The sequence below is a fragment of the Peromyscus eremicus genome, chromosome 22 (assembly GCF_949786415.1).
Source record: "Peromyscus eremicus chromosome 22, PerEre_H2_v1, whole genome shotgun sequence".
Classification (NCBI taxonomy): domain Eukaryota; kingdom Metazoa; phylum Chordata; class Mammalia; order Rodentia; family Cricetidae; genus Peromyscus; species Peromyscus eremicus.
The window spans coordinates 2164676-2179228 of NC_081437.1; positions in this window are offsets into that span (position 1 = coordinate 2164676).

Genomic DNA, 14553 nt, shown 5'->3' on the forward strand with positions numbered 1-14553 from the left:
ATGTCAGTTTTATAGGTAGAATGTTGAAGAGATTTATATTTTGTAGTTTTTCAGAGAATACAATGCTAACAAGTATACAAGATTCTAAAAATGTTATGAAGGATATTTTCCATGTATTCTAAAGAAGCTGAAGCATACTCAGTCGAGCAAGACATATGAGAGCATAAACACATACTAAAGCTGCAACTCAAAGCTGTAGCAGAAATCTTAACAGGTCTTATTAATAAAATCAAACCTGAAGCCAGGTATTGGGGTGAATGCTGGAAGATCAGAGAAGCAGAACAAACCACAGCCACCTCAACTCGCCAATTCCTCAGCTGATCCTGTTTCCTCAGACTGGATGCCTCTCAGATGAACTGTGCTGCTCAAAAGCCTAAAAGCTTAACCAGCCTAGTTCCTGGTTTTCATACCTTATATACCTTTCTGCTTTCTGCCCTCACTTCCTGGGATTAAAGGATCACTTCTTGTGATTAAAGGCGTGAGTCACCATGCCTGGCTGTTTCAAGGGTGGCTTTAAACTCAGAGAGATCCAGATGGATCTCTGCCTCCCAAGTGATAGGATTAAAGGTGTGTGCGCCACCATTTTCTGGCCTCTATATCTAGTGGCTGTTCTGTCCTCTGACCCCAGGTAAGTTTATTCGGGTGCCCAATATTTTGGAAAATACAATATCACCACAGAAAGCAGTCCTCCATGCATATACACATGTTTGTGTATATGTATGTTCTGTTTAAACTTGGGCTGAACAGAATCAACAGATTCTAAATAACATAGCGTCTTCCTTTTTTTTTTCTAGCAGGTATTATACATTTTAAAATTGAAATAGAAATTCATATAAGTTAATATTGACTCTTAAGTATAAAGTGTTTCTGAATAATCAGAATTGAAATATGTTCATAGTCTATATAATAATAAGAGCAAAGTAATTTGTCAAAGTTTTATGACACAAAAAAACTTAAAAGGCAATGTACTCAAAGGAAGAAAACAATGAAAAACAAATAGACAGACAAAGAAAAATCCCAGAGGATTAAATCATAATTCCATCCTATAGTGTTGTCTTCAGGTACTCTTTTAACCTAAACAAAATTTTTAACTTAAAATGAAGATGTCAAATCTATCTTCTATAAAGCGAGATGATAAGTCAGATCAAGAAATGTTTATATAAGTAAGATTGACCTTAAGAAGACTAGAGACAGGCTCAAAGGGAATTTCTCTCAAGTTGACACTGGCCAGCATACAAATGGCTGCATTCAGAGAGCAATTTGTTTGCATGTGAAAATCTGCAAATGAGAAAAGAAAAACAATAATGAAATTTGAAGCAACTTCGTTTTCCAAGGAAAGCACACTTACATCACCATTTACCTTCCTTGTGTTACAATTCCACAGAGCCCTTCAATGTTTCCCCGTTGCAAATGTACTTGAACAGCCATTGATAAATGTTCATTGTCTGAGCTCAAACATTTTCTTTAAAATCCTGAGGATTTGGAACCAGGTACATGTTAGCCTTACTTATACATTATTGCTATTTAAGAAAGACCACTTAAAAAGACAATTTAAGAAAGACCATATTCTTTCCCTAAATTATTAATTCACCTATGTATTAGACTACATGAAATTATAAAGTAAAATAATATATTTTAATTAAGTAATATTTCCATTTAAGATTATGATACCCTGATCATATATAAAATTTTAAGTACATACAGATCTTTGTATAATCCAGATCAACTTGTAGATTCTATATCCCCATTTTTATACAACATATCAATGCTATAATATTAAAAATACTCAAATGTGAAATTGGTTGTGTTTATTTGTAGTAGATATGCCTTGCTTAATATCTATATATCCTAAACTCCCTTAAAGATACTATAGCTTAATAAGTTAATTTACCAATGAAAAGTGGGTTAGCACCATTGAGAAGGAAGTTTAAACAATTATTTCTCTTATTTCCCCCATAAATTTAATTTCTAAATGGCAGTATAAACTGGCAAAATATGGTTCATATTCTTCATCAAGTCAGGCTTTTGTTTTGTAAATACAATTACACTAGGTGAAAATTTTGACCATCCCTTGAGTTCGAGGTATCTTCAAGCTGCATTGACTGGACTAAGTAATTGTGACAGAGCCCTTCCAGCTGTGAACCTAAATTATTTACTTCTTTTTCCTTTGACAGGAAATACTTTCTGAAGCCTGCTCCAGAGACACACTCAATCAAAAGGCGAAATGTTTAGAAAGATGATCAATGTTCAGGGTTGTACTTCTTAGTCTCTTCCTTCTCTTGGTAAACTTTACTCAGGTACATTCCTGAGGGCCCTAAATTCTGTTTGCGTGGAAGCCAGACATTCCACAGTGAGTGAATGACCATTGAAATGGTCAGTACTAAATGGGATATCTTTATCAAAACACCTCCCTCCATGCTCAGGAAATCTAGAAGAGAAGGTAGAAAGAGTGTAAGAGCTACAGTGGATGAAGGACACCAAGAAAACAAGACTATATAAATTAACAAGAGAAAAACACATATGAACTCTCAGAGATTAAAACAACATACACAGGACCTGCAGGAGTCTGCCCCATGTCCTCTGCTGATATATCACGGCTTCTAGCTAAGTATTTTTATGGGATTCCTGAGTGTGCAAACAAGCAGGTCTCTGATTCTTATTCCTTCTCTTGGGCTCTTTTTCTTCTGTTGGTTTGTCTTGTCATCTTCAATGCAATAGTTTTTGTTTTTTCATATCCTATTATATCTTATTTTATTTTTAAAAAGTGGATGAATGAATGAATGAAAATCTAGCCATCAGGGTAAAGTCAACAACTAAACTGTCCTTTATACCTTCAGGGAATGGGAAAAACCTGTGGAGTGACAATGGGTATGCCAACCACTCCTGGTCAGGCCTCATGTTCAGAAGTAGTTGACCAACATGTAATAGACTCCACAGGTTTTTTTGTGTGTGTGCTTTTATTTGCTTACAGTCTGGTGGAATTTTTTGTTGTTGTTATTGTTGTTATTTTCATTTTTGTTTTCTTTTTGGGTATTCTTTTATTTTTTTTCTTTGTTCTGGGGGTTTTGTTGTTATATTGGGTTTTTATTTGTTATTTGAAAAAGAACTTAACGTTGGGTTGGTAGGAAGAGGGAAGGATCTGTAAGGATTGGGAGAGGCGAAGTATATGATCAAAAGTATATTTAAATTTAAAAGTTATTTTAAATAACAAAATACCTAATAATTAAAAATATTGCAAGATGTCCTCACATGGATGATCTCACTTATCAAGTAGGAATGCCATACCATACCACAAAGGAAAATGATAACCCTGGGATTCTTACTCCAAAATGCTGCACTCTCAGGGGGTTTTCCCTTGGTTATGTATTTTTTCATCCATAACAAAGTGCAACAATCTACCACTTTAACAAATAGGCACACCATCCCATACCACCTAAGCAAAGGTAGTCATATTTATTTTGTACTTGCAGATGATACTCACATGAGTCAGCTTCAGTCGTATATCTTATGACCCATCTCAGGAGCCATAAAATAGATCTTTCCTAACTCATTTTTTTCATGTGATATTCTCATTTCTTTTCTGTTGCTATGATTAAATACTGACCAAAAAACAAATTGGGAAGGAAAGCATTTATTTCATGCTTACACTTTACATACATCAATCATCAAGGGTCTACAGAGCAGTAGATCAAGGCCAAAACCTGGAGACAGGAACACTACTTACTGGCTTGCCCTTTTGTTCATCTTGTTTTCATACACAACCTAGGACTACCTAGCCAGGGATGCCATGGACCAATGTGATTTGAGCAGTGACACATCAATCATTAATTAAGAAAATGCCTCATAGGCATGCTCACAAGATAATCTGATAGATACAATTCCTTAATTGTTTTTCCCTGTTTTCCATTGCTCTAGGTTGATCAAATTGATAAACATTAACCACCACATGTAGGTCACTGTTAGTGCATCAATAGTGTTGTGTATCTTTTGCCCCTGTAGACAAATATATATTCATCACGACAGACCAAGGCAAGTATTCTATACTTGTCTAGCTTTATGAGCTAATTGGTTTACTGGCATTCCCTAATGGCACATAGATGACTAAGAAACAACATACTTCATAAATGACTCACCAAACCTTTATTGATGGGGTTTCTGAAACTTCCCACAGCTCTGCCAAAACCAACCAACCAGCCAAACAACCAAACACACAAACAAAAAACCCTCTTCTTTTCAGAGCTTAGGGGAAAGCTAGCTTTGACTACAGTATTTGATACAGACACCAACTGAATTTCAGGAAAAGGTGACTGTGAAAAAATGGATCAGACAGGGGCTTAATGATTCTTCTCTGAGGGCCTTTGAAATCTGCCTGCAGATACTTATGTGGTCACTAGGAAAAATAGTAACCTCAGTGAATGGGCACCCCATTGCTGTTTGGATAGACTCTGTACCACTCATTGCAGCCTTGCTTTGTGGCATCTCACAATTCTCAACACAATTTCTTAATGTGGTAGAGCATCTTTGTGGGGTAGATAGTTAAATTCCCTCATGCTTTATCACCTTCAAATCTTTATGTCTCTTGATCTTAAAATATTCAACTTCACTTTTTTTCTTTAGTTCTACTATTAGTCTATGACCTACTTTTAAATTGAAATGTCTGAATTTTATTTTTATCCAAGGCAACTATAATGTGAGTGTACATTTTACAGATTTTATTGTGCTATATTATATTACATTATGTTTTGAATATTTTGATGCTATCTGTAATATCCAGTAGATTTTTTTGTAGTGTCATGATAGATATTTAAGTAGGTATATACGTTGATAAAGATAGTCAGATCGATGGATGGGTAGATAGATAGATAGATAGATAGATAGATAGATAGATAGATAGATAGATAGACAGATGATAGGTAGATGATTGATAGATAGATAGATAGATAGATAGATAGATAGATAGATAGATAGATAGATAAATGATAGATTATAGCAAGATCTGTATCACTTTTTGGTTTCTTGGTCTAACTCTTACAGAATTCTTCTGTTCTTTGCTTTTTACATCTCTTACTTCCTGTCAAAAGTCTAAATACTGTTGTTTTCCTCTCTTTTTCAGTTGAAGTAGAGCTGAGGTGGTGACATGACCATACAAGTTCCAAACTTTTCCCACTGTGAACTTCCATAAATTCTCCTTGCAGAGTCAAACTTGATTTGACGGTACATATTCTCAAATCCCAGAAAAAAAGTTCAGGTGTTTGTGTGTAAATATTTTGAAGATCTCATAGAATATAGCATGTCATTTCAGATGTCTGAACTTATAGCTCTCACCTCTATGGGGATAGTAGTTACATTTTATATTCTATGTGATTTTTAAATGTTAAACAATACTAGAGGATTTTAAAATACACCATGGATTAAACATGAAAATCCAGTATATTAACTTTCAGAATGATTTTCATTCCACTGGAGTAGAGGTACTTGTGTTAGAAGCTCATATGGGTGATAAAATCCACACATATTTTACTGAGAGACTGAAGTTGAAGCTGCCTTTTCACCCACTTCCTCCATGTACAAAATGCTAGGAGTCAGAGATTATGGATTTTGTTTTGTGGAAGTGGTTAGCTGAGAACTAATCTTGACACTTAACAGTCTTACATCATTTTTTTAAACCACTAACTTTCTACTACTGCAAGCTCCAGGAGACACAACCCTTGTGGTGTGTAGCTATGCCAAGAAATGTATTAAAACATTCTCTGCTATACAGAGGAGAATAGTGTTATGCGACTATTTAAACATGCTTTTTTTTTTTTTTTCTGGATACAGGAGGGGTTCTTATGAGATTCAGGAAGATAATGAAATTTATAAGGCTTAGGAATGTCACAAAAGTTGTAATTTTTCAACCATAATTACAATCACAACATCTCCCCTTGGGTGCTTAGGGAAAACACTGCTTTTAAGTCTTTTTGTCATTGAAGCAAACTCTCAGCTGTTCTCATCTGACGAAGCCCCATAAACCTAAGTGTTTCCAAGCTAGATTTCATTGTAATTGTTATTTTGCTCTGTTGCTGGTATTCTATGGGCTTACATCTCTCCGGGAAAAGCTATGTAACTCCCTTTGTTCGTACTTCCCAGCAGAAATGATATAAATATTTCCATGATTTAAAGTTCACTCCAGTTATAGACCTCAAGCCCATCAGCATTTCATAGTTTCAGGAAACAATGTGATAAGTAGAAAATGCTAAGGCAAACAAACTAAGGTCAATACTATATTCTGAACCCCCGAGATCCTGCCTGTTTCTTACTCTCAAAATGTCTACTGTTCTGCACCCACCTCTTTTCCTTCTAGTACCACCTCTTTTGTCTCCATAACTCTCCCGCTACAGCTGTAGCATTCAATCAAGGGCTTTGCATAATTTGTTCTTCCCTTCCTTCAGACGAACTGTTCAACCTTTAACAATCCCTCCATCCCTCAAAGGGCCATAGAATCCATAACACCTCTTAACTTAAGGCTGTGTCTCACCAACTTGCTTTTAATTCTGAGGTATATATTATTTTTTCCTCTTCCTTTGAAATATACTGCTCTTCCCCTAAACGTTAACCTATTCTAAGACTTAAAAGCATTTTTTATTTGTCCTTGAGGAAACTTTTGTTTTTTATTATAATATTCAGAGAGATTTTCCTTAAATTAAAATACTTTAAAAAAATTCACCATCTCTCTGATAATATAACAGAGGTCTATATTACCACCCTATAAAATTATAATCATATTGAATTTTCTGGCTATACACATACCTACAGTATTTCCACAGGATAAAAATAGATAATACAGCCGGGCAGTGGTGGCGCACGCCTTTAATCCCAGCACTTGGGAGGCAGAGCCAGGCGGATTTCTGTGAGTTCGAGGCCAGCCTGGTCTTCAAAGCGAGTTCCAGGAAAGGCACAAAGCTACACAGAGAAACCCTGTCTCGGGGGAAAAAAAATAGATAATACTATTGACTTGTTAAGTAACTCAGATCCAATGATTCTAAAAATAAGTTTTACCTGGTGTGTTTTGGATTGTCTGTTTGTATGCAACACCATGATCACTTTTTCTCTTCCCAAATGGATGGAACAGCACCACTATCAAAAAAGCTCATAAGAATTCCAAGAGGCAACCATGGTGTGATTATCTCCATGACCCTGAACAGTCCCTAATGAGGCATAACTTATTTGTGGCAGCTATGTCTATTGCTATCTGTCTTATTCTTGAACTGGAACCTTTCATCTGGCAAATCTAATTAGCTCTTATCAAACCTTTAACCAGAATGCCTTCTTTTCCCTCTTGATTACTCTATTACATTTGTTTTAAATTTTCAGGTACTAGATGAGATGAAAGGTCTACAAAAGCATGTTAGGACAACAAATTAGCCATCTAATCCAAGCTCCCAAATGAGGCTGTGAGATTCTTTTCTTACCATTTTCTCAAAACGCCTAAAAGTAAAAGACTAAAACATTGAGGGTAGAGAAATCTTGCTGCAGCTGATCACAAACAGTGTGGGCAATCATTGTGTCAGGAGCCAAAACTATATAAGCCATTAAAGAATTTGATAGAACCTCTCCTTCTTACAGGAAATAATCAAGATTGTATATAATGTAACCCAAATGATTAATATTTTTGATTGAGGCATGTAGATACTCCAGTCAGTCCTTCACAATCATCTAGAATTGCAAATAATTCTGGCTTTTTTAGTAGCAGTTGAACAGTGGGTCTCCATGACTTCTGCAATGTCCTTCCAGTATCTTCTCCAATGTTTATGGCATGGTCAAAAATATCTAGATAACAAATTGGAAGTTTTGTCATGTGGCTAGCTATGTTTTCACTTTCCCATTTCAGTGAAGTGTAAGGCGAATTGCTAAACAGTCTTATTAATTAAAAAAACAAACAAAACCCAGAGCCAGATATTGAGGTGAAAACTAAGAGATCAGAGGAATAGAACAAGCCACAGCCAACCTCATCTTACCAACTCCTCAACCTCCAAGGATAGCTACTTTCTGTATACCCATGCCTATATGCCTTTTTGTCCCTGACCCTTTTACTTCCTCTATCTGCCTGGCTATATCACTTTCCTCTTTGTGTCCAGCTCTATCACTTCCTGTCTGCCTGTACAGACCTCCAGACCTCTATGATTAACTAGTTCTGGGAATTAAAGGTGTGTGCCACACACCTGGCTCTGTTCCCAGTGTGGCTTTGAACTCACAGAGATTCAGTGAATCTCTGCCTCCCGAATGCTAGGATTAAAGGCATGTGCTACCACTGCCTGACTTCTATGTTTAACATAGTGTATGACTTTTTTCTCTGATCTCCATATAAGCTTTATTCAGGTGCACAAATAAAATATCACTACAGTGAAGATAATTTAAGCTTCCTTTAGAAGTTGTAGTTGTCAACACTCTGACCACAGGTCTTGGTTTTAATCACTTGTTCACCTTTTAACAGCCACTATTGTAATTTTACTATTAGATTTTTGCTATTATCTTTACTGTCTGATTAATAAGAACCTACATTTTTTTCACTCTCTACATGTGGCACAGCTAGTGTTGCAGGCTCAGAAGTGGGTACAGGGAGGGTACTCATTTCTGACAGGCACTTATACCAGAATTAACCTCAAAGTGACTCTTACTCCTATACTAATCATTTTATAAGACTTTATCTCATAAAACAGGAAGTACTCATCAAATATTCACAATGCTACTCCATACTCTTCCTTTGTTTCCACAAAACATTAGCTTTATCTCCTTCTGTCATGTCCTAGAGTTTGTCATGTTTTCAGGATGAACAATGATACAGCAAAGAAGCAAGCAAACAAACAAATTCACAAATAAACAAACAAACAAAAAAAAGAGTTGGTTTCTGTGATAACTTTTTCTGAGAATTCATTGTCACTGGAAGACTCCTTTCATATTACACCCTACTAGTCTTTTCATCTCTGTATTCCCACAATTTATAACCCTAAAACCAAACAAAAGAAACATGCTAGTATGAAATTAAATACATAAACACCTATGCAGAAGAAAAGGAAAATTAAGTCATGATTTATCTATCCATTAAAAGGGATGACAAATAAAATGTGATACATGCACCAGTCCAGAGCAAAGTATTTTGAATGCATATTTTTAAGGAAAGAAAAAATGTATAATATAATTTATTCAAAACTTAAAAGCATACCAAAACTTCTTTATTTTATGTATTTGCATACATGAACATATGAATTAAAACTATAAGATATCTAGACATCCAGAGGGTGTATTTTAGCATGCTTTATTATTTCAACTATTTTATAATAAATCAAACAAGCATAGGAAAAAACTCTAGAACACCCAGAGACTGCTGATTGCTAAGAAGCATCCTCTGATGCAAAAACTCTAGAAAATGCTGATGTGGTAACTTCTGTTCTATGTCAGGAGGAATGATGAAAAGAAGAATTCCCAGTACAGTAGAGTCAGCTCTCTGTCAAAACCTAGGATAGTTTTCCCATGTCACTGATTCCTTTACTAAAGGCATAATTGTACATGGATAGAGATTTCCAAGCAAACAAATATATAAAATATGTATTCTTTTAAATCAAATATCAATTTGATCCTTAGAAAAGGATCTTGGTGTATGCTATTTTGTTCCTTGTTTTAAATAGGCGTTTTGCTAATGGAAAATAGAAAATAGTTACAGATCTTCAATCCCATGTGCTTTTCCTGGGCAGAAAAATATTCATGAATAATACTGAATGGCAGCTATCATTTAAGTTTTTAATTTCATACCCTTTAGAGAAATACTTTAAAATAATTAAACCTCCACAAATTTTCATATTTACATGTAAGTTTTTTTAAAATAACATGAATTTAAACAAACTCCAAGAATGTATTTTCCAAGCCAATGAATTCTAGAATTACCTGGTTTTGTGTGATACTTGATCAGCACACATAGATAGATTTAAAAGAATTCAAGTGGTGTTAGCTCCATCTCAGGATAGAAAGCTCAAACTAGAACTTTGCCTTGCTATGCATTTTAAATTGAAGTATGCTTCGAATATAGAAGTAGGGAGGTCTTTGTTACCTTCCCTGTCCTTTCTAAAACCTCATTCTTCTCTTTCCTTGAAAGGGGCCATAGCACCTAGTTGGTGCTCCTTTGAATGAGGGAGGCTATGTGACTTATTCTTGATTTGAGGGAAGGAAAACCCTTAGCCTGTGAGTACACAGGAGGGATACACCTGAACAAGGCCCTGGATGATTTTCTCAGGTTATGATCTTCAACAATATTCTTTCTTATCAAATTATATTTCACCAAATCTTTGGGGGAGCCATGTGACTTCTTTGGGGAACAATGCCTGAGAATAGCACGAGTGGCTCCTTATGGCAAAGCCCCTGGAGATCTTGATCCACTTGACAAGAGCTTTGGACGGTTCTGTTGCATGATTCTGGGTATGGCCCGGCGAATATGTATGCTACGTACTCTCCTTGTTTTCTCTAAGCTAGACATCCTGCTCATCTGAAGGAGCCACAATAGGTCATGAAGTTCAGTATTACATATTTGCATAACTGTTCTCAGAAGAATGACTTTAACCATAAGAGCTTAAAGATATGCCATTAAATAGATGGTATAAACAGTTAATGGGAAGATTCAAGGAACAGGGAATGAAACATGATCAGAGAGACACACTGTTCCCTCATTTCTAATACTTATGCCAATACCCCAAGAAATTAAGGGAGATAGACGTAAGGAGAAAGACAAGGGGTGAGCAATGCCAACTATAACTGTAAGTTTCCATACTCGGGCAGTGGTGGAGCACACTTTTAATCCCAACACTTGGGAGGCAGAGACAGGCAGATCTCTTTGAGTTTGAAGCCAGCCTGGTCTACAAAGTGAGATCCAGGACAGCCAGAGCTATTTCACAAAGAAACTCTGTCTCAAAAAAAAAAAAAAAAAAAACACCAAAATGAAACAAAAAGAGTAAGTTTCCAGGTTATGTTGTTGTTGTTGTTGTTTTATTTCTTTTGTTTTTTTATTTGTTTGATTTGTTAGTTGGTTGGTTGTCTGTTTTTTTGCGTTTTGTCTTTAAACTGAGCTGTGTTCTGATCACTAGGTAGTTTGATTTCCTAATATATTGTTATCATCTCCTCATGTAATGTATTATTTGTCTCTGGTTCCCCAGGTATGTGCATTTTCTTTTAACATTAACTCTTTACTTTGCTGGGCAAACTTCATTTAATGTAATTTATTTTGTTTGTTTTTTCGAATGCTGATTGCTATGGGATAATGCCCTTATATACTGGTTTAATAAAACACTGATTGGCCAGTAGCCAGGTAGGGTAAGCAGATGAGGAGAATCCTGGGAAGAAGAAGGGTTGAGTCAGGAGTCGCAAGCTAGACACAGAGGAAACAAGATGACAAGGCAGAACTGAGAAAAGGTAACAAGCCATGTGGCTAAAAGTAGATAAGAATTATGGGTTAATTTAAGTGTAAGAGCTAATCAGTAATAAGCCTGAGCTAATGGACGAGCGGTTATAATTAATATAAGCTTCTGGGTGATTATTTTATAAGTGGGCTGCAAGATGTAGGTGGGAGAGATTCATCCCGACCACAGGGCCCAGGTAGGACTGGAGAAATCTTCCAACTACATTTGATATACCAACATGGTACTCTCAAATTTCCATAAGGCCTAAAAGAGTTTAAAAAGGGCTTCTAAACACACAATAATGGCACCAAAACCAGCTTTCTACTTCATGTCTCATGCAGGTTGAGATATAGAGACGGCAAGTTACAGAGACGCTGTGGCATGCAGACTTGAGCTACATACAGTATGGCAGGTTCATGACATATGGGCTTGAGTGAAGCATGGTGGGTTCCTGCCACTGTACACAGTGGCATCTGCAAGCCACACAGCATGGTGTGTGGTGGATACAGCTTTTGATAGTACAGACAGAGAAAAAAAAAAGGAAAGAAAGAAAAGGTTTTGGGGCTACATGCTACTGGATGGAACTATAGACCAGAGACGGGGGCAGGGGGTGAGCATGGTCCCCAGAGCTGACAGTAGGTAAACATAGTTCTGCTATGTTGGGAAGCTGATGTTGTGGGCAGAGCCAGCAGCCAAAGCTGCCATTTCAGTCCTAGTCATTCTGCAACACAGAGAATCTAGGCCTATAGGCTGAAGAAGGATGCCCCAACATTGCAAAGAAACTTTGGGTGACTATCCAGGTAGCCAGCTCTCTCTGTCATTCTAGATTTTTTTTAAGTTGCTTAGAATGCATTTCTTGTTTGCTTAGGTAATATTATATCCTTCTGGGGTCTTTGATGAAGTTTAAGAGTAGATAATTGTAATTATAATTTTCCTTGGTTATGATAAAAAATATATTAGCTATGAAATTTTAGAATCACAATATAGGATAGATGATAGAATATTTTCTTTAATTTTGCCAAATATAAATAGACTAGATATTGTAACTGTAATTCTTGCTTGGAAGTTGTTTTGTTATATGTAATTTTACTATGTTGAAGTTAAAACCTTCCTTTTTGATTAGACAGATAAGGGGAAATGCTGTGGATAATACCCTTGTATACTTGTTTAATAAAACACTGATTGGCCAGTAGCCAGGCAGGAAGTATAGGCAGAATAAGCAGATGAGGAGAATTCTGGGAAGAAGAAGGGCAGAATCAGGAGTCACCAGCCAGACACAGAGGAAGCAAGATGACAAGGCAGAACTGAGAAAAGGTAACAAGCCATGTGGCTAAACATAGATAAGAATTACGGGTTAATTTAAGTGTAAGAGCTAGTCAGTAATAAGCCTGAGCTAATGGCCCAGTGGTTATAATTAATATAAGCTTCTGGGTGTTTATTTTATAAGTGGGCTACAGGATGCAGGTGGGTGAGATTTGTCCTGACTGCAGGGCCTGGGCAGGATCAGAAAAATCTTCCAACTACAGCTAATATTTTCTTCCTTCCTTTATATCCCATATGCACTTTTCCATCATTTTGTACTTCAGTATAACAATAAAGGTGTTACATACTTTTCACTAGCAAAATATAGCCACCTATTTTGCACAAGTGCAGTTCTCAAACTTTCCTTCAATAAGGAAATTTCCTTCTCAGCTGATGCTGGAGGATTTCTCGGTTTGTTTAGATATTTCCAGATGGATTATGGTGTCACAAAGCAAGAAAATATACAAAGACGTGTGAATAGAAGAAGAAGCAGGGACAGTTTATTAAGAGATAATACACTTCCAAAAAGATAGAACTGCACTAGACCAAGGAGAAAGACTTTAAACATTCAAATGTCCCCACTTCTGCAGGTCAGACTTTTAAGTCACATAATGTGGTCTTTTAGGATCATTTTATAGTACAGATTCCTTTTGTACATGCTGTCTCCTACAAGCAGATCTGCATATAATCACATCTTAAATCTCTACCCAAAGATATGCATTTAGTATTGTAATGAGCCAGAGATCACCTTCAGATGCTCTGGAGTACACTGGGCTTCTACTATGTCTCCAGCAAGTTCAACTTAGCCTCATCTATGGAGTTCCCAGCCTCTTTTTTTGTAAAATGTTTTTCTCATGTTCTATTTTAGTGGCCTTCTTACTTCAGTCTCCACCTTTCTCTTCTGTTTCATGACTGTTACTGCTTCTATAAATTTCAGTTCCCACCTATACTGACTATTTCATTATTTGTATGTCACACTAACCACTAAATAAGGAAAAAAGTGTGTAGAATCATGTAGAACATGAAAAGAGAGAAAATGAAAATAATTTACCTGAATAGGAATGTAGTTAGAGTTTTCCTGCCTTGCCCACAGTCAGCACAAATCTCTGTCACCCGCCAGTCCCACAGCTGCTCAGACCCAACCAAGTAAACACAGAGACTTATATTGCTTACAAACTGTATGGCCGTGGCAGGCTTCTTGCTAACTGTTCTTATATCTTAAATTAATCCATTTCTATAAATTTATACCTTGCCACATGGCTCATGGCTTACTGGCGTCTTCACATGCTGCTTATCGTGGCGATGGCTGGCAGTGTCTCTCTTTCCCTTCCTGTTCCTTTAATTCTCCTCTCTGTTAGTCCCACCTATACTTCCTGCCTGGCCACTGGCCAATCAGTGTTTTACTTATTGACCAATCAGAGCAATTTGACATACAGACCATCCCACAGCACTTCCCCTTTTTTGTAGATGTAACCAACCTTCTTATTAAATAAGAAACACAGAACCAATGCAAAGAAGAAAGCCAAGAAGTCAGAGCTAAGAGCTAAAACCTTAACTTTCCTCCTGCAGTGGTCCTACCTCTCCGAACCAGAGCTAACCCTGTGTTAAAGTCTTTATATAGAGTTCCTGTTCTGCCTTCTCATTGGTTGTAAACCCAACCACATGACCGCATCGTCACGGCCTGTCTGTATAGGCATCCAGGTTTTCCATGCTTGGTATTGCGATTAAAGGCATGTGTATCCAATAATGGCTGTATACCTGAACACACAGAGACTTACCTAGCTCTGCCTACCAAGTGCTGGGATTACAAGCATACACCACCACTGCC